The sequence below is a fragment of the Plectropomus leopardus genome, chromosome 11, assembly GCF_026936395.1.
Source record: "Plectropomus leopardus strain MGB_pleo_1.0 chromosome 11, ASM2693639v1, whole genome shotgun sequence".
NCBI classification, from domain to species: domain Eukaryota; kingdom Metazoa; phylum Chordata; class Actinopteri; order Perciformes; family Serranidae; genus Plectropomus; species Plectropomus leopardus.
This window is the reverse complement of record NC_142186.1, coordinates 29,327,322-29,353,453: the sequence shown is the minus strand read 5'-3', so window position 1 is coordinate 29,353,453 and position 26,132 is coordinate 29,327,322. Positions and strand designations below refer to the sequence as shown.

Genomic DNA, 26,132 nt, shown 5'->3' with positions numbered 1-26,132 from the left:
CTCAGAGGGGCAGAGGAAAGCTCAGCAGGGCCAAAGTCACTGCCTCGAGTAGTTTCTTTTTTTCTTTGAGCTGAAGAGCAGAAACTGCTCACGTCACTCAAGCTCCTGCAGATACACTCGCCAAAAATATCATCTGTGTGAGACTTTGACATGAAGGTTTTAAAAACAGAGTTGGAGAGAATTTAATCAAAATTCTTGACACTTACACTGTGGATGTGTCGTCCAGTTACTGTCCACTTAGCATTGTAAACAAAAAAAAATCATCTAATTCCTGACTTTTTACTGCAGCAACAAAAGTTTTGTTTACCCAGTGAATTTCAAAATGATTGAGAACAGATTGTCGACAGCTTGAGAAACAACAACAGCCCTTAAAAAACAGCTGGAGTATGTCCACATCCCCACCCTCCTCTGTTCAGATTTTTCAGTCAGTACATTTACATGATGTTAGATAAAGTCAAATTCTCGTGTTAGTCCGACTGAAACTGGACTTTTAAAATGAATATAAACATGTTAGTCTGACTGAAATCTTACTAAGTCAAATTATTCAAAGTAGTGCTTGTCAATGGTCGGCAGGTTCACTCGAAATTGCCAAGCCCTTAATTATACACAACTTTAAGACTAAAATGTAAACAGATGAGTTATAGAACAAATATTACACCTTATAGTCTTCATGAAGGGCGAAATTAGCTATGGAGACCAAACCCATTTTTGTACCAGGTTGTAAACACATTTAGTTATGCTGTAAAGAAGACCAATTTTACATTGAAGTCTATGGGGATTGACTCACTTTTTTCAGCCTCGTGTGGCCATTAGAGGAACTGCATTTCTTCTTACTTTCTTTTTATAGCCCTAAGAAGTTCATTAAATGCTTTGAAAAAAAAACAGGAGGACAATGAAATGAGACAAGAAAAGAGGAACAGAAGGATGGAAGGGAGGGACAATATTCAAAAGGGGAAGAAACAGTGAGGCAGCCAGGAAGACAGTGGGAGATGTTGGACAGAAAGAGACACAAAGGAGTGAGGCGAGTTATAGACAGAAGAATGCATGGAAGGAGAGACGGTTGAGACTAGAAAGGTGTGATGCAAGGAGCAGGATGAGTCTCTAATTAGTTTTTTCAGCTCAAACTTCAATCTCTGGCTGTGACCTTAATAAACAGATGATATACACACATGCATACACAACTCCACTGCTGCGTGCACGCACACATTCACACACGCTCAGTGTGATGAAAGTGTTACCTCAGCATTTTACAGCTAAATGTACTCATTAGCCTAGTTGCACATGGCTGCCTGGGAAAACAACAAAGTCAGCTCCAGAAAGCAGAAAGCATTCATCTAAGAGGCTGTCAGAGTGGGAGACAGAGAGCAGAGGTCTCAGCACTACCAGAAACTCATGGCTGCATTATTTTCTCTCAGACTGACTCAGACTGGATGCTATTACATACATCCCCACTACATGTTTATTCAAGCAGTTTTCAGCTTTCTCCCACCAGCAGTCCTATGCAAGAGTTGTCATAATGAATGCTAACCATCAGTTTATATTAAGTGCTCTAATTTAAACTGTTGTCTATATTACAAAAACAAACCTTGTTAGAACCGAGGCTGAAACCGACTCTATAGGCACAACAACAGTACACACAGCAACAGTACATACTGGATAGATAAAGTGTTTACAGGAGCCATGTGCATTTTGTCTGAGCTTCATAAGATAGATACTTGCAGCATTTGATTTTTTTAATCCACCATCTCACTCCTAGAAACATTTACAAGTCAAGACAAGAAACAAGTTTACTTATTTTACTGTCAGAGTAAAAATACAACAAGATCTCATGCAGTTTTAGCCTTGCGTGTCTACCTTTCCAAGCACCTGTTGCTTCGGGGTTAAGGTTTAGAAATGCATAAAAATGCACTAGGGGGGGGATTCATCATTCAAAACAGAATACCACAGAGCCAGAGATCACATGTAATGTATGAGAGTGAATGCTCCAGTTGTAGGACAGCGACCGTCACATGGACAACATATTCCATATCTATTCATGACTGCATTACAGTATGTGCAGAGTTGCAGAGGCTGAAACTATTGCAGCACACATTGGGTGAAAGGCAGGGTGCACACCACAGAATGAAAAAAATAATGAGCGTAGCCACCGTGACATCACCCACTGGATTGTGGACTCCGGTTTGGCGTTTTGGCCGTTGCCATCTTTAATTTTTGGAGCCAGAAGTGGCCAAATTTCGGACTTAGACTTTGGAATGACCTGTCTGAGGAGATCAGGACCACAAATCCTCTCATCTTTAAAATCACTTTTATAAACCCTCTTTCTTAGAATTGCTTTTTAGTTATTTTACTATGTTTAATGACATTTTTTAAACATTATCTTATCTGTTTTTACTCTTCACCTTGTGTCTGGCTCTTATTTCTTTTTTTCGTTCCCTCTATGTTTCTTTTGTAAAGCGTAACGTATTATTCTTATTATCATTATTATGGTCCTGCACTTGTATAGTGCTTTTCTAGTCATTTTTGAACACTAAAAACGCTATTATACTACAAGTCACATTCATCTATTCACACACACAAATTCATGGTGACCAAAATGTTAAAATTATCTTTCATGAACTGGAAATGCAGTAAAACATCAGCTATAAACAGAATCACCGTGATGTTGTTCTAACAACAAAAGTCATTTCCAGGTAGAAAACTGGCTACTCTTTGAATTGCGGAAATATGTACATTCTGCAAACTTGTTTATTTCTGTGGTCATTTTCAGTCGTGACTGTAACATATAAAGATATAGAGTTAAACACGGTGGTCCGACAAATCTTACATTTCTGTTGAACTTATTTTATTGCTTTGCTAATGTCGCTGACGAACCAAATCTACCAGCAGAGAAGCTGAGAAATGTACTGCTGTTGACGGGGTCGCAGCGACACATATTCTAGCCACCTAACGAAAATCAATATCAGTTTAAGAGTACACTATATCTGACTATTTGCACCACTTTAGCTCACCATTTGGCGGAGTAAAATTACTGTTTTGAATGTTTTTCTCAATGGAGTCTGGTGTTTTCAAATCCCTGTCGGTACGGGCGAGGTAAAGCTGTGAAAATATTCCTAATATATCATACACTTAGCTGATATTTTCTTCTTTAGAATCAGAATCAGAATCAGAAAAAGATTTATTGCCAGGTATAGTTAACACAATACGAGGAATTTGTTCTGGTGGGTTGGTGCAACATAAATATAGAAAAAAACAGATAAAATAGAAGATACAAATATAAAATATAAAATATAAGAAGTACGAGTCTTACAGTGCAAAACAAAACAAGTAACACAAGTCACAGTGTAACAGTGCAAGAAACAGAACCATGGAATTAAAGTATATACAAGAATGGTTGGAGTGCAAGATATATATTGATATTTACATTGAAATTCACATTTATACAGGTTTGAGTGCAATTTTATGGTGTGGATGTGCCGCATGACCAGCAGCAGTGCCGGTGATGTGCATTAATGAACACGTTAATGTAACGTACAGTCTAACGTACAGTACCAGTCTTTAGTTGGGCCTTGGCTTAAAACCAATCAATGAAAACAGAGTTTGCTCAGCACCGTTTGACATACGTTACATAACCACGCAATACTGCCATGGTAGCAGCTTTTCAATGGAACACAACCACCTGTCATTTAAAGTGGCTCGCCTTAATTAAGGTGTAACTTTAAACCCTAATTACATTAAAACGACTAAGTTGTGCAGCCATACTCTAGGGTAAGTACTGAAACATGGTTGATTTTTTCAATCTGCAAAGGCAAACACGAGAACACAGCTCTTTCAAACTGTCTTCTCCAGTTAGTGAAATACTGGACTGTGTCATAGACTCACCAAAGTCCAAAGGGGCCTTTTTTGTTGCAATGGAGGCAAGATGACCATCTGATTCAAAGGCTGAGCTTCTGGCAGAATCTGTTGGGCGAGAGGAGTTCATGAGTATTTCTGGCTGCTTTTGTGCAAATTTCAGCCTCACATAAAGCTTCAGGCTCATGTATGAAGTCATGAAACCCGTGGTTTCAAAGGGACAGGGGGCACTGGTGGGCACACACAGAAAAAACACATGGGAGAGAGGGAGGAGAAAGAGAGAGACAGTGTGTGCTGAGTACTTGTTTATGTTGCTTATAAATTTGTCAACATTTTTTGTCTTTTCTCAGAGCGACAGCGCTGTAACACAATTCCTTTACTGACAGTAAATGAGGTCCTTTGAGACTTCTTGCCCTTCGATGCCCGAACTAAAGGCTGAAGTGAGGTGGGCAACAGGAGTGTCTTTATATCCCACTGGTGCATCTTTCAGCCTTTTAGGAAGACTAACGGCACCCTCTATGTAAAAACACAGCGTGGAGCAGAAGCTAGAGGCAGGATTTACTTTGCTAACCTCTCTATGCTCCACCATGCAGATGTCTGCCAGTGTATATTAACAGCGCCACAGGTGCTGTCTGAGCGCGGTTTCTGTCCGACGTGGCATATGGCATCACGCGCCAAAAGCACTGACAGAGCAGCGCTATTTGATAAGGTCAGAGTGATAACGGGCTGGATGAAAACCATCATCTAATCATCATCTGACCACATCTCACTCCTACACCAGTGATGCCGCCACCTTCACTACTGCCTGTACAGCAACGCATCTTTAAGATCCTATTTTTACATAATGGCTGATCGAGGCAGCGGTAGACCAACCAACGCCTACCCAACATGTGTCTCGGGTGATCTGATCACAAGTGGACGCCTCTAAGCACAGGTGTACATGTAATTAATGTGTCCTCAATGTGTCTTGAGATCCGATTGCTCTTATCACATTCAGAGATGGTCTGGGCTGCAAATGGTCACATTCTTTAAGCAGTTTATGCGCACACCTATTTTGAGGTTTTAGTTTGGCCCATGTCCCATTCACTAACATGGAGGGACGGGCTTTATTGGAACGTTATAAAATGCTTCAATTGTGCACCCCAGGAATGACGGTTTTCTGTAAGCCAACCTGAAGGCCAACATCATCCTGCTTTCCTCGTCAAAAAGACTATGGGATCTGTCCAGTGGATTTTGGATCGTTTATTCACCAATATAATCTTCACAAATCAACACCACTTTCAAGATTTTGAAGCCTAAATGTAATCGCCAGAAGTAAATAGCTAACGTTAGATATCACATTGCCGCTGCTTCAACGCTGTAAAGTCGTGCTCGGCACAGTTTGGCTTGATGACATTCTTTGGTGTCATTTAGCCACTTGTTAACCACTGCCTTTTTAGTGGGGTATTTACTGACGTATTTTATGTCGTTATAAAACGTGAAAGTACCTTCAGTTTGTGTTAACCTTTTTTCAGGCATCTAGGGAACCAGAGGTGCTGAAATGCTGAGTGATTTACGGGTTTTAGGACTCATTACTGGGGTACTCTAGTGTTGTTCCCAAAAACATTTACTAGATTTAAAGTGGATTAGAAAAATGTCAGCCTGCTTGTTTCAACATCTCTCTTCTGCAGCTAGAAAAAGCCTTCTCAGCTTCTGCAATAATTAAGCAGCAACTAGCTGTTGGTTTGCGGTACAGCATTGTCAAGTCCCAGGTGTATAAAATAATTAGGCATTCACAGGTTACACTTATTATTTACATTCACTTGCAGTCAGTAATGATTCCAAAGGTGTATTAACATATAAGGAGTTAACACTACAGGAATGTAGGATTTGTATATTATTCTCTCATGTGCTCTTGACTGCATACACATCTGTGTTATTCAAAAATAATACGTCTATTTGTTTACACTGAAACTGACAAGCCAGCAGTATATCCTGTGCTTGGATATTGTTAAATGGATAAACACGCTCTGTGTGGGATCAGTTTTCAGTCTCAGTGTGATGTCATTTAAAGGTGAATGCTTTTACATCACAAGCGAGAAATACACTCATTTAAATTATGATTGAGAAGTATAGTGTATTAATTGAGACCCAGTGGTGGTGTGATAATTGAGGAGTTCAATTTATACATATTCATTACTCCATAATGTGCTGTATATATAATCTGTGTGAGCTGAGCTGGAGATGCAAACAAGCTCCCAGTGAAATGTTTTAATTGGCCTGTTCCATTTCCATTTCAATAGGATGTCCCCTCCTCTTCTCCTCTCCTCCTCCCCTCCTCTCCTCTCCTCTTTTGTCCCCTCCACTTCTCTCAAGCTGTCCTGTCTGATATTTGACATGCTGGCTCCCTCTCTTCTTCCTGTTAATGGACCGCTTAACTCCATAATTTGGAGCTGTAAGTGAAGAGATAAAGCCGAGTGTATGTGGATGTGTGAGTTTGTGTGCGATTGGATGCGGCAGGACAAGAGTAACACAGGAAGTTGAAAGAGGAGGAGATGGGAGGATGAAAGGAGATGAGACAGAGAGAGAAAAGTTGAGATTTTCATGAAGACAGAAGTGTAGCTCTGGCAGCTGAGATGAGATGTACTTCTGATCAGAAGCCATTACAGACTGACACCACCAAAACTGTAATCCAAACTTATTCAGAATGGGAGTAGGGCTGCACCTAACTGCACCTATTTTTTTATCGATTACTCTATAAATAATTTTTTCGATTAATCGATTAATCTATCGATAATTTTTTTAATTGATCTAACTACTATTTTTTTTTATTAGTCAATTAATATAACAACAAATTTATCGAAAATAACATCCAAAAAATGCTGCAGGACATTATTCCCCAACAAAAAATAGCCCAGTCTTAAATGGTAATCTGTGTTTTACAGTCTGATATAAAGTCTCTCCAAAATAAAATTAATGCAAGAGCTTGTTCCACTCAAGTAACAGGAATGTAGTGCATTACATTCAGCAAAGCAAAAGCAAAATAAAAAAAAATGTAAAACACAAGTCACTTTTAGGAGGAGCAACAAAACAGTTCACTCTTTGTTACAGTTAAAAACCTCAAATCTAGCAGTCCAACAAAATATCTTACAGGAAAATGAATGCAATTTGAATAACACTATAACTTTTCTCTAACATAAAAAATCATTCTGCAACCTAAATGGTAGCATCAAATATCAAGACAGTTTCAAATTCTGGGAGTTTTATAACCTTGTTCAAATGTAAATCTATTTCAAACTATATTGATACTGTTGTTGTGTGATGCTATAAAACAGTAATACTCCACTTACAGTGCGGGCCAAATCTGGCCCCCGATAGGTGCTGAGTGGCCTTCAAACCATTTCCTAATTCACAACAGAAAAGAAGTGATTCACACTGGGAATTGTTTTTGTACTACAAGTAGGGTGACAAAGTGCATAAAACAAAGCTTGTTTATCAAAGAGAGTGCCAATGCAGGATCCCCCACATCCCCTAGCAGAGGTCCTTGATAAACCCCATATGTACTAAAATCAAAGAAAAGTCCTACAAGCCAAGAAATTTCTTGAAATCCGAGGAAAAATCCTAAAACCCTAGAAATGTCCTGAAATCCTAGAAATGTCTTAAAATCCTAGAAATGTTTCAAAATCCAAGAAAAGTCATAAAACCCTAGTAATGTTCTAAAATCCTACAGACATGTATGGGGCTGCTGTGATTCGGCCTCCTGTCCTTTTGGAAAAAAAGGCCCCCAAGCAAAGCATGTTGAGTTTCCCTGCTATAAAATTAATTGTGACAGTCAAATTAAAAAATGATTAGAAACAGAGTCTGATAAACTAAGTTCTTAAAGTAATTTAGTAATAATTATTCTTTGGTACAAACCAAACCCACAGGAAATGTGCCAGGCTCTGATGCAAATTTTACTTTAATAGTGGCCAAAAGTGGAATTACACCATTTGAATCAGTCATGTGATGCACACTGGCCCAGTAAGATGTTTCTCCGTAGACTTACATAGGGAAAGAGGCATCTTTAAATTTGAAAATAATTTTTTGTGAGCGTAAAAAAACACGCAAAACGACTTCTGGGGAAAAAAAACTCAATAACAAAAGCAGCTAGGTGAATTATCAATGCCATTATAAAGAAAATATATGTGTATTGTTATCTATGTAGTTTTACATAGAAAAATAACAACTAAAAGCAAATCAGAAAAACAAAAATGAAAGAAAATTAAAAACATGCTATTGGAAATAAATAAATGACACAAACAATAACTCTTAAAAAGCTGTAAATCTGTGCTAACGTCTTGCAAACTGTAATAAAACAGTTTATCCCCTCAGAGGCATGTGAGCATCTATGTTTACGAGCCAAAATGCTCAGTGCTGGAGTCCGACAGGATCGTGGCAGCACTATACGGCTCTCTCAGATCAGGCGAGTCAGGAAGCACATTTGTTCCAACTATCAACCACTTAAGAGCCGCTGGCCACAACTGAAATGATCCCAGAGTGATTGTTGATATTTAGATGCAGATGAAAACAGCATGTGAAGGAAGAAAACCCTGTCCTGTCTTCTCTACATTTTTCCTTTCTTTTCTCCGTTAGTTTGTTTAAATTTTGCATCTTTTTCTCCCCTTGTCTCTTTCTCCTCTGCCCTTTGCCTCTTTCTTTAATTCTTTTTCTTTCCCCTTCCCTCCGTGTCATCTTCTCCCCATTCCTCCCATCTCTCCGGGCCTTTGCTCCCCCCTTCAACCTCACATTTCCCCATTTCTCTTCTTTTTCCCCCATCAGCCCTCTTTCTCGTTCCTCCCTTTCCTTCCATCTCTTCACTCGCCCCCCCGCCTCCGTTTGTCTTTGTGTGCCCTGCCATTCTCCGTGCTGCCCCAGGCTCAGACATATGGCGCTCTCCTCTCTGCTATTGTCATCCATTAACACAGTTGTCGGTGGGAATTACAGACACATAGCGCAACATGCAAGGCTGTGCTCGAGCTTCTGATGTTGGAGACAGAACAAGGCAGGGAAATCTGTTAGGTGTTTTAAAAGGGCAAGAAAAGAAATGCGACACGCTGCATTTCAAACTAAAGATTAACACAATAACTTACATCAGTTTATTGTAAATTATGCACACTAAGTTGTTGACAGCCACAATGCTGAACGCACAAATAAAAACAAGGAGCTTACAAAGTGTCCAAGGAAAATAAGTCCTTTTAGTCATCTTGCGCTCACCATGTGATAGTTAAAACATGATAAGGTCTGCTCCTTTGCAGAGGACGAGCTGCTGTGAGCGTAGATTTGTGTTCAAAGTTTCACAGTTGTTAAAGTTATCAAAACATCCAGAAAGAACAAGACCTGAGCGAGACCAAGACCAAGACTATATATACATATATGTATACGTATGTGTGTGTGTGTGTGTGTGTGTGTGTGTGTGTGTGTAAACAATTTTCCTCTGATTTCTATGAACAAATACAAACACTGAGAAGCTGAAATCAATATTACTGATAACTTAGGTGATTGGCTGAATTTTGAGATGAAAGTTTTACATCCAATCCCAGTAATGGTATCCAGTAACAAATAAATCCAGTGTGGCCTTGACTGGTCTCTATTAAATATCCTGAGTCCGCTATGTCCGAGACTGAGACAAGACAGAGTCAAAATGCGCTGGATTCCAAAACAAGACCAAGACCAACAAGACCCTCTAAAACGGGTCTCAAGAACGGTACTACAGTACTACAACACTACACTCTAGTAGCATAATTGTCTTCGCTGCTAACCATTAGGGGTGTAATGATCCATCAGTCTGATTCAATCTACTAATTAAATGACCAACGATGGAGTTTAATCCTTTATTTTGAAAATCTATATCTATATCATGTTCTTGTTCAATACACACACTGGCTGAATGTGACAAATACACTCTGGCAGTGACAATATTAGCAGCTTATTCAACTAACGTGCTCATTAGCTCCTCCAACACACCACGGTACACTGAACAACGGTCCCTTGAGCAAAAACATGTAACTGTTATAACTGCAACTTACAGTATGTTAACCCTTTAACACCTGGATCGACATCCGTTTTCTTGTGCTGCATTCAGATGCCTTTTAATAACATTAAAATCTTTAGAATTGATTTGATGTCTTTTAAAAAAACATGACCTGCAAACAGTAAAAAATTGTTGACAAAAGGTGAAATAACGTGAAATTAGCTGGGAAAATGATTAGATATTGTCAAAAACCCAGGGAAAGATGTCCAGAAAGATATAGTTATCATTCTCTTAATAGTTAAAATTATGTTACAGAAAAAAAAAATGTATTTAATTTTTATTTTAGCACTTTTTAAAGGTTGTTTTCTTGTTGTTTGCTTTTTTTCCCTTTTCCTTCACTTTCTTATACGTTTTTCCTAGTTACTGGCAAATTTTTCGGCCATTTCTTGTTAATTTGCTTATTGCCCTCTTACCATGTTATTGAAAGAAATCAAGCCAATTTGCTCGGGTTTCAAAGGGTTAAACAGTTTGTATATCTCTAGTGTACATCTAAACATGTCTTCAGTTTGCCTTTGAAATATGAATGCACCATAAATATGTTCGGTCTAATGGATTCAGGAGAAGGAAAGCTGTTAGCGGTGCAATATTAAAAAACAAAAAGTGGGCTTTGTATAAAACACTAAAAAAACAAGATGTGGCCATTGTAATTATATGCCTCTGAGATAAAAGTAAAGTTTGCATCTCTTCTGTCGGCGACACACTTGATTACTGCAAATTTGATTAGACTGGATGGAAAATCACAGCACGAGAACACACACACACACACACACACACACACACACACACACACACACACACACACTTCTCCCAAGTTCTAATTAAAGTGGTTGTGATGACAGAGCTTGGAGTGTGATGTACAGTATTACACAGCAGTCACCATCACATCCTCCATGTGTGTGTGTGTGTGTGTGTGTGTGTGTGTGTGTGTGTGTGTGTGTGTGTGTGTGTGTTTGGGAGAGAGAGATAACAGCTCTTTAATAATCAGTCCATAGGAAATAGAGGAGCAAAGAGCTGTGACAGCTTGTCCACCATCTAACTGTCAATTACACCAACACACCTTTGTGCTCGCAGCACACAAACAAACACACACACACACACACACACACACACACACACACACACACCGATGCTAATCAAACCCTACAGTTGTTACATCTGACTCGATGTCAAAGTGCTATTTAAAGATGTTTTTTACTTTATTGTGCAGTACACAGCGGAGATGTGGGAATTGCGATGTTTGGTGGGTAATACGGAGCAGCTGAACGAGAAACAGCTTTTTAATGACAACATGACAGCTGATCTCTAATTTGCAACATGAGGGGAAGAATCGGCTGCAGTTGGTGCAGCAGCCGTGATGCGGGAGGATAGATGCCACTTTGTACCACAGGTAGAGTGAAGGGTAGACAGATTGACAGACAGCCAGGTATGGAGGCAGACAGACAGGCACGCAGGCAGAGAGACGGAGCCCGAGGTGGTGTGTTTGCATCTCTCCTTCATCGTCTGCAGGTTTTGATTCTGTTTGAAGTTCTACCTTTCTGTGATGGGTTTTGTTAAGTCTTGTCAGATTGTTCTCTCGAGTTGTCAGGACAAGACGTCTTTAATCTTCCTTATCCGCCGTATCGGCAAAGAAAAGACAAATACAGCTCTTTTTCCTTTTTTCGCTCATAATAAGATGAAACGCACGAGCTGTGTCCATATTCCAGTAATTCAAGACTCACTTTGATATCAGAGTTGTTAGAGCACATGTTAAATAAATTGACATTTCAGATCTTTAATAGTGTGAGCACACCAGCGGTATGTGGAGGAGCAGATTCAATAATTAAAATTTGGCTTTACATTATGCTGAGAACCTCTATCTTTCTCTAATACACCTGAGGGTTAAATTACAGTTTGGGGAAGGTTTCTCAGAAATGAACATATTGCACCTTTAACAAAAAGTATTCTCGTTTAGATTGTAGAGCTTTTTAATGACCAATTAAACTGTTTAGAAAGTTATTTCCCAGGCGTAACATGTTACATACTTTTTATTATTATACATACAAGAAAGGATGTGGGTGTCGGGGTAATTTGTTCAGAGTGAAATGGTAATCGGGGGGTGGGACTCACCAGAGGTCCCATTAGGGATGTCACAAGAACTGATACTTCGGTACCAAGTCGATGGTACAAGTCGGCTGCAGCCGACTCAGAATTATGTCAGTCACATCAGATTCAATATAAATGTTTGATGATTCAGGTTTTTTTTAAATATCTAATTTTAGATTTTAAGGTTTGAATAGACTCAGCCTGACATTTACTGGGACAGTCACGCATCCACGTAAAATACATAGTAAATAAGCTAACTGCGCGATTGTCAGATCAGAAATGTGCAACATTTTTGCTGTCACTAGATATCAGGCAAAAGCCAGAAATTATGTTCTATTAAATTTCTTTAGGCTGCAAATTCACCACCTCAGAGCAGAAGGGGGAGATTATGTTATCTCAGAGCCCTAGGGTGCAGAATCTCTCCTCCTCGGTGCGCTGCATGGTATCAACTGTACCAAAAATGTATCGTGAAGTCAAAAGGGGTTACTCCCCAGAAAAGAAACACCTGAAGCCAAGCAACAACCTTAGTCCCATGGTGCTCGATCAGATTGTAATCTGAGTAATTTAGAGGCCAGGTCGGCACATCATTGTCTTTGTCACATTCCTCAAACCATTGCTGAGCAGTTTTTATGGTGTGTCGTGGTGCGCTGTCCTGCCAGAGGGCTGGGGTGTTCTTGCAATGAGGGGGGGACGGTCTGCCGTGGTTTTTGGGTGGGTGGAGCGTGTTAGGTGGCATCCACCAGTGGTTTTAATGTTTTGGCTGATCGGTGTATTTTATTGGCATGCTGCAGTATACTTACAGGTGCAGGTGTGATGTATTCCTGCTCCGAGCCAGTTGGGGAATACACGCTTCTGTCAGCATCAAGCATTAAACATACAATTGTTCTGGCTGTTTGTCTCTGGCAGGCAGCTAATCTGCCACCTACTGTAAGACAGCACAAAATGAAATCTACACAGAAGAGATGAGAGGAGAACTCAACAGAGCAAAGAAAACAGCCGAGGACTCAACTGAACTGAACACAGCCGAAAGCTGCACAAGTGCGGAGCGGAGAAAAGCGTCATTGAACGTCCTAATCTTCAGTGACTTTGCTGGAAAGATCTGGAATCCTTGACCGTTAAAGTTAATCTCATCATAATACGGGTCTATTTTCCAGCTCACAGTTTGCTGACAGAGGAAATCATCATGCTGGGGAGAAACCAAGCGTTCACACTTCAAATTACCAGTGACCCCAATGCATACACACACACACACACACACACACACACACACACACACACACACACACACACACACACACACAAATGCAGGCACATTACAAAGACAAGAGCACAACACACACACTAGCATTGAGTAAATGAACAGATGTACAAAGAGCACATGCTGACACACACATGTACATGCACAGATGGACACACACAAACACACACACACATACACACACAAACACACACGTGTCCCTACCTGAAAACACTGACCTGCAATTTTACAAACAGTAGTACTGATTATACGGCAGGAATCACTCTCACATTTGGTTGGAGGACTCTGCGTTGACCATGTGCAGCGAGGTCAGGAACATCCCATCTCTTGTCAAAGTTCTCCTTGAAGTTTGGCCTTGTTCCACAGACATTTCTGCTCTCGTCAAATCACTAGCAAGACTCATTCTCAACCTCATATATCTTTACAGCCCCATAAAAAAAAAGCCTCTTTCATTGCAGGTTGGATCCAGACAAGCACAAGTTCCAACATGTGGGCAACAATCTGAAATAAAGCTATTTGAGATATTAAGAGGTGAAGAAATAAAATAATGTCCTGTGCTGTTGAGTCGGCCAGAGCAACCATTAGCATATTAGATAAATAATCAAATGGGTAAATATGTATATTATTACCTGGAAACATAAAAGTTACATTTTATTTAAAAGCCAGTAACGAGGGTCTGAACTTGAGCAGGTCAGCCCGTCATTATCTCCTTATGCTTTTATTGATTACTTCTTCACATGATCAAGTAAATATAAGAAAATTTTAAGTAAACTTAACAATTAGATATAAAGTATACATAAATTAACACTAAAAGTTATATTAACTTACATTTTTCAAGGCAATCAGATTTGTCAGATTTTACACTGTATCTCTGTTCTACTTGTTCATAAGCAATGTTAGAGTCACAATTTTTAAACACAAGATGTCAAATATTACATCTCCCTCCATGAGCAGGAGTGAGCGCAACAGCATATTGTGTATGGGAAGCATTGTATTAACATCTTCTGATTTCTGCATACGTGTACATATACGTGGCTGAAGTCAGTGGCCGCGCTCAAATGCTGACTGGCGTTGCAAAATAAAAGTCACGCACCTCAGCCCCTTACTACAAACTGAACAGTGCTATTACCAAGACGTTACCCCACAGTACTTGTCCTGCAAGGCTATATTTTTTAAAACATAATAGGAGTTGTCATGCTTGTGAATATCTCAGTCTTTGTTGTGATGAATTATACTTGTCTCCATTAATAGCAGATTAGCAGTCATCTCACAGTAGGCGCCTATAGGCCCTTGAGGTTCCTCATCCACAATGAGGCCCCACCTGCTTTCTGTTTTGTCCATAAAGCTTGAGCAAAATTTGTGTCCTGATAAAACAATGATGAGTCTCCCTCTCTTTCTCTCTCTCACACAAACACACACACACACACACACACACACACACACAGAGACACACACACAGGCCGCTGTGAAAGACTGTAGTGTGCAGAGGGAGTGCAGCTGAGGCAAATGCAGGGAAAAGCAGAGGAGTGCTCTAAAAGTCACTTACAATTTGGAGTGCTACTTAGTCAAGGTCATTATTGTACTGAGTCTGTGCATGTGAGTGTGTGTTCCTGCATATGTGCATACATCTTTGTGTCTGGTGAATACAATAATGCAGCCATTTTCAGCCACACCACAGTGCAATAAAAGCATTAAATGTCTGTCAGAAGTGCTGACTGAAGATTAGAGTGGCTCTAAATCTCAGCCAGGCATTATGAAGCCAGCGTGCTCCTTAAAACTATTTGTCATTTTCAACACACATGAATGGAGAATTACATACCACAGGAAACATGTTATGCTTCTTATTGCAGACAATGTTTGCTGATAGAAAAATGCATGGTGTCAGCACATGGTGTATATAATGGTGTGGTGGTCTGGGGCCAGTCAAAAGGTGACAGGTTTGATTTTGGCAAAAGCCAGAGCATCTAGTAATGTTTTAGTGTCCTTCAGGTGACCCAAATGAGCATACAGTACATGTGGTGAGTCTCAGTTTGCATGTAACATAGTAGCTGAAATATAAAGGAGGAAAAAGGGGGAATAAATGGTACAAATAAGTCACATAACCTGCATATACTAAAACTAACAAAACAAATTATAAAAACTGAGAAAACTGCATAAATTTTTAAAACATGGGGTCCCTTATTATTATTATTATTATGAATTTAAAAAAAAAATCAGTTACATGAAACAGTTTGTTTCACACAGTTTTTTCATTCAGTAACCAAAAAATGAAGAGGTCGAAGCCCAAGGCTTATTTTTGCTTATCCTGAAAGGGGCACAGAGTGGGGATAACATGCAGCAACGGGCAGAAGTTGGAATCGAGCCCGCGGCCGCTCAGCGAGGACATGGGGCACCTGCTCTACCACCTGAGTAACTGGCGCCCCATTAATATTATTTTTTGTTTTGGAAAAGAATGAGGCCTCCTGAGCGTCACTCCCACTGAAAATATGTTGAATATGTAATATGCTGCCATGAACTGTGACTGAGTATGATTAACACACTCATGCAACCATTTGCAACACAACAGAAGCTCCAGTTAACGTGTTTCTGCATTGCACTACAGCATGATTAAATAATAACTCAAGTGTTACAAAACCACTCGAGACGGGGATTCCTTACAGCCCGAATAAGTACGGAAGCGGCTGTGTGTTAATGGCTCAGCTGCAACAGTCTATACATCCCCGCCTGGCGATCTTCTGCCGGCGATCAAATGTTTGGGCGATGATTGATCTCAAGTTCACTCCAACGGCTAAGCCGGGAGGGAGGGAGAAGAGGAGGAACAAGAGCGAGACAAAAGATTTGAGAGGAAAGAGAGAGTGAGAATGCAGTTGGGGAAGAGAAAGAGAGAGATAAGCAGCATGTGTGAGCCTCTAACCACCAGCTGACACTCTTCATCTGTTGTGTTGTGTCTGCACGCCTGTTTCACCATCGGAGCACTGTGGGTTTGTCTGAATACATCAAAACAGCCAGAGAAACAGAGAGGGAGAGGAAGACAGACGGAGAGAGAAATAGCGTTTTCTTAGAGAGACTCCGGCATCAGCTTTCTGTCTCGCTTTCTCTTTCTTTCATTCCTCTCTGTGTAATATCATTCCCCCACTCTGTCCTGCTTTTATCCCCCCTCACCACTCCTCCTCCCCCTTTCCCTCTCTGTCTCTCTCTCAGCGTCTCCTCTCAGAAGCGGAGTTGGGAGTTGGGAGCAAAAGGCAGGAGACAGACAAGATAAAAGCTGCTTCCTGATTCTTCGGCTCTCAGCTTCTCTGCTGTCAGGCAAGAAGACAGCTAGTCAAGACAGAGAATTTCCTGCTAGATGTATCCCTGCACAGCTGCTGTCGCTAACAGGCAGACAGGCAGGGAGAAAAGAGGTGGGGAGAGACAGACAGAAGGACAGATGCAGAGGCAGGAAGACTGGCAGGTAGAAAAAAGACAGAAAGAAGATGATCCTGCAAACCTTCACTCTGACCCCGTTTGCAAAATGCAGGTTTGTGTTGAAAGTGTAAAGAGGAAAAAGCGATTTATTCTAACATCTGTCAGGTGGAAAAATTCATTTTTAACTGTTACCAGGGTCACTAACGATGTCCCACAGAGAGAAGTGATGCATGTATTGATGGCAAGAGGGATCTAGAAACATACACATTAATAGATACCACTATTACGGAGAATACAGCACACACATACACACACAAAAAAACACACACTGATATTTACTGGACACAATCATGGTCGCTAACAGTAAGACGGTAATGCTTCCTGTAAGTGATGGAGAGAGTCTGTCTTTGTGTCTTCCTGCATCTGTGATGGTATACTGTTTATACACAAAAGCGTGCACACATTCTCATACAAACACACACACACACACACAAAAATATTTCTTCCCTGACACTATCTTTTGAAGCCCTGGCCTCAAGCTTGTTGTCTTGCAATTTGTTTGTTTTATCTGCGGGGAAAGTGTCTCGAATTCTCTGAGCAGATATACTGTACAGCAGATGAACTGGAAGCATGAAATGTTCACATGTACACAGAGCAGACTGGTGGTCTGATGTAGGTGCGGATGTAATGCCACACACTTTAAGAAGTCTATCACTGCTGGAAAGATTGCCTTTTAATAACACTGGGATGCCTTTTCAGTAGAAAGATGCGAATACTTTTGCAATTGGTGCTACATGACCAGAGTACATAGAAAAAGGACACGTTTACTTAAGAGGGAGAAAACTTACGACTACCAGAATGCACTGCGCCGCACCGGACCAATACACACTACCACTGGGTGGTGATGTAATGCAAACTTGTACATGCAAAACAATAGCAGTCGGCTGTGAAGAAACTTGTCAAAAATCTTGTATTACAGTGAAAAAGTAAGCTAAAACATGTAAAACATTTTAGATGAGAAATATGCAACAGAATAACAGAATCTCAGTTTGCATTTGATCAGCGCTGCTGAGTTTTACTGTTAGATCACTGTTTTACAGCTTCTATTTTCACTGTGCAGGAAGCAGTACAGCGCCCACTTCCTGTTCACGAACTCTTGCTTTTATGGCTAAAAGGGGCACTAAAATATGTTTCTGAATACATTTTAAGCAACAAATAGGCAGTCCAGTAACACAATCTTGGTTTATATCGATCAGCACTGCCTTATTTTACCATTTGATTGTATTTCGGTCCCAGTTTGCAACACGTTCTTGTCCCAAGTCGTCACGTACTGCCACTTTGCAGAGGACTTATGTGTCTACATATTACGCTCAAGGTATCCTTCTGCGTCTCCTGTTGGAAGCTGCTATGGTGATGTCAACAGCACATTGCAACCGACACCAGGATGTCTACAAAAACACAAGCTGACATTGATGGTTAGGTTAAGCAAAAAGGGCACATGGTAAGGTGTAGAATAAATACATCACATTCGGATAGGAAGTGAATGACGACCTCCCGCATGAAAGTCCACAGTTTGTTGGATCTAGCCACCGCCCCCTCCGCCTGCCCTGTAGGAACCTTCATGCTTCTTACATTAGGTCATTACCAGAAGTGTTTAGATCTGCTGCCTTCAAGCAGCATATCATGCGGACGCGACAGGTTTCGTCTGGCTCATTGACAACTAACACTGACCATCTGCATATCATGCTACCGCAGCAGGTGCGTATATCAACATCAGGAACTGCACTGTCCGGCCACTTTCTCAGCTGACGCTGTCCAGTAGCATATCATGTGGGCACAAAAGGTGGCTTTTGGTGTCAGGATTTTACAACAAAAACAGTACTAAAACATCAGTATTTGACAACTGTGATGAGAACAGGCTGGAGTTTGAGTGAGAGAGGGGTGGGTCTGTCTCTTGATCCTCTTATATACTCTTTGTGTCCACAGAGGCGGCATAGGTAGTGGGCAATAAAAAATACAGAAGTAAAGACTGATACAAACACCGGATGACGTGTTTTGTATTAATTTGCACCATCTGACATAGTCTTGCCAAAGTTTCTCTTGAGAGATCTGGGTGCTGGTTAGATTTAGGTTTACCACAGTTCATTTACACATACTACCCACATTGTTTTGATATAAAGCTGGTTGAAAATCAATTGAAATGTATCCTTTTAACTGTAATACTGAAGAAACATCACTTGCAACAGAATGAGTAGTGCTTCAATATCCTGCAACTTCCCCAGGAAGAAAACCTCTTGCTTTATTGAAACTACATATTTGCATTTTCAGGTTTAACAAACTAATCACATTCCTCCATAGGCCCCTGCCCTCAATCAAGCTTTGGTGACCTGTGTGTGTGGTCATGTTGGGAACACCGAGAGAGACGTTTTTTTAAATACGTTTTTTGATGTTGCAATGATCTGTTTCAAGAGCTGCAACAAACTTGACAGTTCTTAAAGTTGCTTCACAATTAACTTTCCTCCAGTGAGCCATTAAAAGCCTTTTGCTGTGAAGCAGCTGCAGAGTGTTGACTTAGCCACTGAGGTTAATGACTGCTTGTTCCAAGAAATGTGCTTCTTTTTTTGGTTCATTTTTCAACACTTTTTTCAAGGCAAGGAGGAGGTAATGCATGTTGCATTTTAAACAATAATTTCAAAAGGGACAGTTCACCCTAAAATCAGAAATAAAAAAATGTCTCTTACCTGTGAGCTGTTTGTCACTATAGATTGTTTTGGTGTGAGTTGCAAAGTGTTGGAGATATCTGCCGTACAGATGTCTGCCTTCACTGCAATATAGTGGAGTCACTCGGCTTTAAAAAACTCAACAGCAATGTCTCTTTCCAGAAATCATGACACGGTTACTCAAGATAATCCACAGACCTTTTTGTGAGCAGTTTCATGTCGGGACTATTTTCTTTTTACCAAACTACACCCACCAACCCAACAGCATGTGCATCCACATAGCTTGACTAGCACCACTGGGTTGGCAAACATTAAAGCTCAACTGAGGAAGACGGCATTAATGTTAATATATTGTGCTGTCATGAGCACAAGCCTCTCGTCCATGAGTGGATGCACACTTCCTTCTGTGCAGTGATACAGTCTGCAGGTGTAGTTTGATAGAGAGAAAAAAGTTACTATGAAACAAAAAGGTCTGGATTATCTTGAGTAACCGGGATTTCTGAAGAAAAATTGCTCTTGAGTTTTTCAGATGTTTTTTTTTTATTGTTCTTTAAGCACCACAAACTGAGTGTCATCTAGTCCCATTATATTAGAGAGAAGTCAGACTTCTCTACAGCTGATATCTCCAACACTCTGCAACTCACACCAAAACAATCTAGAGTGAAAATAGCACGACAGGGAAGAGGAAAAATATTGGATTTTGGGGTGACCAGTGCCTTTAATGCTCAACACTTTTTTCTGTGCTTTTCCTTTCGTGTGGAAACATGTTGAGCCTCATGACAGTGGCGGAGTGCAGTTATCCAACATTGCATTTTAAAACTCATCCTTTGTGCATTCTCTCTCAGTGCTTCCCTCATGTGACCACATATTTTAGCACTGCCACTCTGCTCGATGAGTACACACCTGAATACACATGTGCACACTCCCTCTGTCACACACAGACAAACACACTCTCACCCACAAACACAGTCTCTCGCTTTTGGTTGCAGATGCCAAAAGCCCATCAGTCACGCTGTTCAGTTCAATCTTACATGTTGCACTTTAATTATTCAGGAACAGTTTCTCAGTTTGGTCATGTGTAGTGACGCTGATGGTGTTCCTACAGCACTGCCAAAAAAAGACAAGCTCACTAAGTGATTTATCTTGTATTCTCAGTCATCAAGCTTGTATTGAGACAATTAAATTCATATTACAACACTGCACATGCCATTATCATGATTCTTGTCTGCACATCTCCCTGACAATAATTTTAAAAGGAGCTGGTGCAACCTTGACTGATGCCAAACCAGCCAGTGTGAAACACGTGTGTGCATGCCAGCTGTGGTGACAAAAGTCAGTCTTACATGGTGAGATTACCAGCTGCAGCTGATAGCCGGTATTACTCATGCATTAACCTTTCACATTTTTCTGTGTCGGTCAACAGCTTGGCTCCTCTCTTCATGAAATTCAAAATGCACTTTGACTTTCCGGTCTGTAATAGCCAACTGCAGCTGCATGAACAAAACCATGGTGTTTTTCACCCAGTCACCAGAAAACGTGTTGGTATTTTACGTGTCTTCAAACCATGTATAGGTTACAATTGTGCAATATTTTGTAGCAGATGTGTTGAAACTAATATGTTGAAACGTTTCTTTTAAAAGTGTCTTTATTTCGTTTGTTAAGGTGTAGTTAGGTTTGTTATGATCATCATGTTTTGACTTAAAATACCTGGTTTTGGTTGCAAATCTCTACTGGAAATTCACCAATGTCTCTGTAGAGGAAAAACCACTTGGTGGCTAAAAAGCCGCCGAAAAATCAATGATGGATGGCTAACAATAAAAAAAATGCTTAGAAGGCTAAAAAGATGCAAAAAAGCAGTGACAGGATGCAAAAAAGCACTGGGAAGAATGGTGGTGGGTTGCTTAATAACACCCACATTAAGGGGATAAAAGCTGCTGGAAAAACCGTTAAAGGTGACAGAAAAGCGACCACATCTGGGGGTGAAACACATGGAAAGACAGTAATAGGACGCTAAAAAACACCAGTGTTTCAGGGCTGAAAAGCTGCTGGAAAAATAATGAAAAGACACTAATTAGCATCCAGATTTAAGGACTATAAAGCCGCTGGAAACACAACAATGTGTCACTAAAAAACAGCTGGTTTTGTTGTCCGTTGGTCTCAAATACAGGTCTGCAGTGGTCTATAACTTAGACTTACTTAACTTAGGCAGGCATCTTACAGTGTTACACCATCCAACATCCGATCCAACTCCCAATGACAAAGTCAGCTCATACACTACGTCACTTTAGAAACAATGTTATGACACAAATGGAACGTACACATGGTTTGCAGACATGCACGATGCCAACATTTCCTTGTGGCAACCTGGCTGTGCCTTTCAAAGCTGCCACTGTTGATTTTGCTGCAAAACAGCGGCAAGTTATTCTGTCACTGCCCCAAACATCAAAAACATGCAGGACCAAGAAATGTTTGCTCAACTTGCCTTATCCCTAACTTCCTATCAGACAGGAGGACCAGATGCTTCCCATGAGAGTACAACTTTCCCTTCTTTCATGATATAATTCACTTGACACCAGTGTGTTTTTTTCTGAAACTGTCTGAGCTACAGAAACATACAGGAAGAGCACTTTCCCACCGGACACTGCTACTCTCTCTCTCCGTGGAGCTGATATCGTTCTCTCGGTCTTTTTTCCCCACATCAACATCATTTTTGTCATCCCCTCTCTTGTGTCTGTCTTTTATATTGTGATCCTCTGACTGTGGACTGTCCCTCTCTGTTTCTCTACTCTCCGCCTGCGGGATGTAGGCCCTTGTTCTGTGTGTGTGTGTACGCGTGTGTAGTGTGTGTGTGAACCCCATCCAACCCCATAGGGGCTTGTATACGAGTCTGGCCCTCTCTGCCTGCCATTGTTATGCCAGCTTTGAGCCTTTGAGCAGCTGTGTGTTTATGCCCATGAATGTGTGTGTACAATACGTGCATGTCTGAGTGTGTATGAGCATGTGAGCCATATGTGCGTTTTGCATACCGTATGTGTGTTTATTGTGTGTTTGCGAGTGTGTGTGCAACTCCTTTCTGCCAAGTCTCGGCTCCTCTCTGCGTCCGTCCATTGTGTCCAGTGTTGTGTTCAGTGGCTCTGGGCATTTGGCCGCTGCAGAGGACAATGCAGAACGGACAATGGTCAGACAATAGACGGGATGCTCTGTGGCGCAGCGGGATGAGGCACCTACCATGTACTTACAGCACTAGGAGTTTGAGTGCACATCAGAAACCATCTCTCTGAACCTTTCTGCCATTCTCTATTGTACACAAGATGTAATGTCCTAATCATGGTGTGTAACTAATTATGTGGTATATTGCAGCATTTAAAAAGCATCAGGTCCAAATCTGACTGGCAGCCAAGGCTGTAAGATGTGTGTGTGTGTGTGTGGGGGGGGTATTTAGCCATCCAGTCATCATGCTATACACACCCCCCTCCCCCTCCGATGACCTCCTTCGTCCAGCAGAAGCCAACTGGCAGCTTGACATCCTGTATCTAAAATCTATTAGTCATTCCTTCTCCATCGCTCCATCCATCTCTCTGTCTCAATAAGCCATCAGTGGTTTTGGTTCTGATCCAAATCAATCCTGTTCTGACACTGACCCGAATCATTCATCTCTCCCCGCTGTCTCTCTCTATCTTTCTGCCTCTCTAACAGTGGGAGTGTGAAGCCGGCTGCCAGCTAGCATCAGTCATGTTGTCAGGGTCTGGCTCTGGGGCTGCTGTTGGCTTTGAGGGCAAGTTCTGCCGCGAGTTTCTCTTCGAGTCCGCCGCTTTACAGCCTTGATGCACTGACAGCGTTTAGCGGTGTTGGCCTTGTCATATGGCTTTGGAGCAGAATTTAAGCCAGCACAAGCGAAACCTGAGGGCAACTTAAATGAGTAGGGGTTATGTCTTTGATAGAAAATAACGCCAAGTGGTTCAATTTTTTTTTATTAAGTGTTGCCCTTTAAAGGAACAGTGTGTAGAATTTAGTGCCATCTAGTGGGGAGGACTGCAGACTACATCCAGCTGCAACTGCTCCCATGTGACAAGTGTGAAGTCCTGTTTTGGATTTCTCGTTGTTCAGGAGGTTTTTACTGGGAGCAGAATTACCTGAAGAGGTGACATTTGCTAAAAAACAAAACAAAAACAGTCCCAGTGATTCAAGCTCATAAAACCACTGCCAGGCAAATGAGTGTTATTTTCTCTGCTGTTTGGCACGCTGCAGACAGGCCGCTCACCCAGTGCCTCCAAAGGAATGCACATCTTGTTCTTTGATAATCGAATGTGTGTCACCTTATTTCTGATACAGAAGTTCAGGAGGTTTTTATCGTGACCCAAATTAGCAGTCGTCTCTTCCTCTCCAAAATAAATAGTAAAACTGAATAAAGGAGTTTCATGTTTTAAAGAAACTCCACGTTTCTGTTTGGCACCTGCTGATCTGTTCTTAACTTTTTCTGCTGAAAACTTAAGATCCAGAAATTAAGGCAGTTTGGCAGTTACTAGTAAAAACACTAGTAAAGCAGTTTGATGCTACTCGTGGCAGAGGGGCTGCTCACTGAGGTGGCTGACATGAAACCATTAAAACTGGCCTATGGAGCCTGTGATTTGTTTGTCAGTTCTGGGCTACAGTATAAACATGGTGTTATAACATGGTGATCTCCATAAGGACCCTGCTCCTTAAATCTAAATAGCTCATTCAACTTGTTGAATAGTTAGACTGTCATTCAGCCAGGGATGCTATAAGCCGAAAATTTTGTTTTTTCTGACCTCTGACTCTTCCTGGTCACAGAGGACAAATACAAGTACTGCAAAACAACAGTTGCCATTTGCAGCCGGGACAAGAAACAGTGTGGTGGATGCACGGCCTTATTAAAGTAACACTGACCCATGAGGATTTGGTCATAGAAGAGTATGTCCACCACATAAATTGACCAAGCGACCAGAAGTCTACAGCCCTAGCTATTTGCAGTACTTCTACTTTCCAGTGTTTTGCGACTGAGGCGGACGGTTGAGCTTCCTCACTTGAGAAAACCTCCTTTTTGCTGATGTGGCCGGTATGGTAATGCACAGCATGAACAGCTGTTTCAGGTTCATAAAGGCACAGACAGAGATCTCACTGAAAAGGCTGAGCTGATTCTTATTGTCTTGCTCATACATTATTTTAAGACGTTTGTGGTGTTTGAACATAATGTTGAATCACACGAGTTTCATTGTTTTGACCTGTGCATCAGTACTTCATGTGTTTGCAAACAGCTGTCAGACCTCTCAGAGTCAGTGCCAGAGAAAACAGCCTCTTCAGCTTCTGAGCACGATGATTAGTTAAGTACCTAAACTAACGTCATGTTCTCCCCCCCGAAGATCTGAGTCACGTACAGATAAAATTAGATTGTGAGTGTAAAAGCAGCTGCATTGTGTAGTTAGTGTGCTCTTTGCTGGAGTTAATCTCATCCTTCTTCTCTCTCCTCTCCTTTTCTTTCCTGCAGAAAATGTCATTTACCTGCTGTCTACTCTCCCGGGACTCCTGAAAAGACTCACAAAATTAAGAAAAGATTCACTCCTACACAGTCATGTTTCTCTTTCTCTGTTGCCCCCTCCCTCTCTCTCCTATCTTTTCCATTTTTCTTTCCCCCTTCCGTGTTTCTCTGAGATCAAATACAATCTATCTACCCAACATGACAGGCAGTTTACAGCTCTTGCAGGCCTTCAAGATTATAAAATGTAAAACTATTCTGCTTTTTTAGATGTATTTTCCACCAAAGCCCACAGAGTCTCCTCCAGATTTAATTGGCCCTATAAATAAACTGTTCTGCTGCAAAAGTCGTTTAGAGGGAGAGAAATGGGGGGAAACACACACACACACACACACACACACACACACACACACACACACACACACACACACAGACTGAGACAGAAAGATGGTGAGATGCAGAGATAGGAAGACAGAGACACACGGACAAAGAGAGACGGTGTGAATTACCACCGTAGATGAATGTAATTCTCCAAGTCTTGCCTGACTAGTTGTTCAGACAGCTGACTTTGGATGGAGACAAATAGTGATGGCTTCATCGGAGCAGCTGAGAGAAAGAGGATCTGTGCGTGCCTCACAAGAAGACAGAGAAAAACAGATGCAAGGTTAGGAAAAGACCGACTTGCAGAAAAAGAGACGCAAGATGTTTATGAAAATGTATGATAATTTGTGACACCTGTAACTTGTTATGCTGTCAAGAAAATATTCTCCTACAAATACCTGGCTGTTAGGCCTCTTGTGCTCTGCTCACACAGACGGACTGACATCTGTTTGCTACTCCTACTCAACTGCATAAAAGTAGTTGGTAAATGCACCGCAAATACACCTTTTTATCCAAAGCTCTTTACAGTTTCACCTGTCATTTACATTCACACACACACAACGGCAGAGAGCTACAATGTAAGGTCAATTGACATGTGGACTGGAGGAGCTGGGGATCAAACCGCTAACAGCCTGATGACCCACTCTACCTCCTGAGCCACTTCACACTAAATGACGGAAAAACTGATTGTTTCGGTCAACTGCTACAACCCAGTCGCCAGAAGAAAATGTTGCCATTGTAGGTTTTTGCAGAGCATGGATACATTATATATCATCGGATATGATATCGGATCATATCAAAATTTCTTAGTGGCGTAGTATATGAGGTGACTGTCATCAGAAAGTGCAGGGGTTTGCTGATGGTGGAGGGTGGGTGTGACACCTTCGCAAGACG

At 41.2% G+C, this 26,132-nt stretch overlaps 1 long non-coding RNA gene across 1 annotated transcript in view; it reads right to left on the bottom strand.

Moving 5' to 3' along the window:
• Nucleotides 1–26,132, bottom strand: part of LOC148188300 (uncharacterized) — an 86,454-nt gene that overhangs the window by 31,074 nt on the left and 29,248 nt on the right. The window contains exon 3 of the long non-coding RNA XR_015778042.1: nt 3,880–3,957. This is a non-coding gene — a long non-coding RNA (uncharacterized LOC148188300). The remainder of the gene's footprint in view (nt 1–3,879; nt 3,958–26,132) is intronic.